Raw genomic sequence first — 2536 nt, 5'->3', positions numbered from 1 at the left:
GAAAAACACCTGGCCTGAAAGCCAAGAGATCTGGGTTCTGGTAGAGGTGCTGCCACGGACAAACTGAGACTCGACTGGTGGCTGATGCATCTGGGTTTCTATCTTTCTCCTAGGGGTTCGGGATTGTGGAGATCCTTTCCAGCCCCAGGATTCTCTTACTGCCATATGTTTTCCTTTTAGCTTCTGGGGCTGCAATGAGGAGCCACTTCAAATGAAAACCTGGGTTACCATATGTTAAAAAGAAAAAATATATATATACAGGAAAGGGGATGAATGTGTAATTCAATTTTATTAAAAAAAAGAGTTGTTTTTCTGGGGTCCTGATTAATTACCTAGGGTAATGCTCTTTGATACAGGTATCAAAGAAAGGAAGAGAAAATTAAAAACAAAGGAAGGAAAAGGAAGTGATAAAGGAAGGGAGGGAAGGAGGGAGGAAGTTAGCTAGTTTTGGATTCATGTCTACAGAGCATTAGGCAAAAAAAGATGGGAAAATTTTTAACTAAAACTTTACCAAACTCTTTTCTGAGAGATGTTTTTCCTCTGAAAAGCATCATCAGGGCTGTTAAATATACAACACAAGTCTTTTGTATTGCTGGACATGAAATAAAATCACCACTGAGGCTGGTCAGAAGCCATTTAGAAATTCAATAATTTTCAGCCCAAGGGGATTTCCAGTTGGTGAAATAGCTTCTTAAGAGGAAATGATTATTGAACGGTATATCAAACCTAATTGGAATCTTGAGAAAATAGGATCGTGAGTCCTAAGGACAGCTGGATGCTAAAGATCATAATGACTGGTACTCTGACTTTTGTTTCTTGCCTTAATTAGGATGTGAAATTTTAAAAAGTCTTGTTTGTTTTCTTATGAAAGGAGGGTAGTGGGGGTGGTTTGGAGATGTTTCCAGTTCTTCAAAAAGCTGCCTTCAGTCTGACAGTAGAACATTTCTTTATTTTTTTCTCAAAAGCGTTCAAGGAAGGCAGAGGAGACTTAAAAAAAAAAAAAAAAAAAAAAAAAAGGACTCCTCTGTTTTCCATACAAGGGGGCTGGAGACTGATGATTGATTTGTTCATGATGGTCAAGGGCACTGATCACAAAAACAATTAAAAAAAACCCAAAACATTTATCAGCTTTCGAAAGTTACATGAGATCCTGGTTATTTTCCTATTTGGAAAATGGGATTGGGTGTGTCAAGTTGGAAGCATCCCTGACATACCAGCTTCTTTTCTTGTCTTCCTATACTTTTCTGAATTCATTGCTTGGAGAGCATGAGTTCCCAAAACTACTAAGCACACACCGTGTGGGAAAAATAAGATACTAAAGTTTGGGAAAATAAAATACTAAAGTTTCACTCTAGAACTGATTTGGGGGATTTTGCCTAGGGTGTCTTTAGGAGTGATTACCTTAGAAACTGGTTCTCCTGGAAACTAACCTTTCTTGCACAATAACTAGACCAATCCATTTTATGATGAGAGAATTCCTGTGCATCATTATATGTACTGAGGCAGACCACCATCATGCCAGGAGAATCACTCATTAAAAATTGAAAAAAAATTTTTTTTTCAAAAAGGAAGGAAAACACATAGTCGAGTAGGAAGATCTGAAGGAACATTGGGTCACTATGAATGATAAAAACAGAGCAGGAGCGGGAGCAAGGAGCATATACTCTTTTCCATAAAATTATCTTGAAAATTACTTGGAAAAACCCATTCATTCCATTTCTATAGAGTGGAAGGTTAATGCCTGCTGTTGTAACTGCACACTACATTGTCCAGAACAGCTGTCACAGGTGCAGCTTTGAACAGTGTCATGGTTCTGCCCCACTCCCAGACTTGACCTTTCTATACCTCATTTCCACTTCTGCAAAATGTGATTGGCGTAATGTGGGTTTCAGAGGAAATTACTGTAGACAGAGAGTGTCATTATTGTTAAATGTTAAGCATTGTGCTAGCATAAAACACTCCTTAAGATAATATATGATTCTTGTTACAGCTTGGATTTGCTTAAAAGGATCTATCTGTCTATCCTCTTGTTTGAATTTCCATTACTTCTGTCTTTAGGAGGAGCAACGCACATTCATTTTCAGGACCCATTGGTCATTAATATAAATTCTATTATCACAGATGTTCCCATAAAACAGTGAGACAATCCCTTGAGCCCTGAGCTTAGTCAGGGTCTTGAAAACAAGTATGCTTTACTATTGCAGATTTGCTAGGAACTTACTTAGATGTGTCATGTCTCTTCATTCGGGATACAAAGGCATGAGAATGACTGCCATTTCTATGTACCTGCCTGTAACCATTAAAATTAGTACACCTCGGAGCACCAGAACATTGGGTAATCAGATTCAGCAAATTTGAATAAGATTAGCCTCTCATCAAAATCAAGTAGCCCTTGAACTCTGAGCACTGCTGTCCAGAGCATATGATGGATCTCAGCTTGTCACTGAGGAGGCAAACATGCTTCTTCCTTCTTACTCTGTTGCCACCTGTTAGGATCTTGCCATGATGGCACCCTTTTACTCTTTCAGTGCCGTTT

The sequence above is a fragment of the Ictidomys tridecemlineatus genome, chromosome 4, assembly GCF_052094955.1.
Source record: "Ictidomys tridecemlineatus isolate mIctTri1 chromosome 4, mIctTri1.hap1, whole genome shotgun sequence".
Lineage (NCBI taxonomy): Eukaryota > Metazoa > Chordata > Mammalia > Rodentia > Sciuridae > Ictidomys > Ictidomys tridecemlineatus.
Note: the sequence above shows the minus strand (reverse complement) of the source record.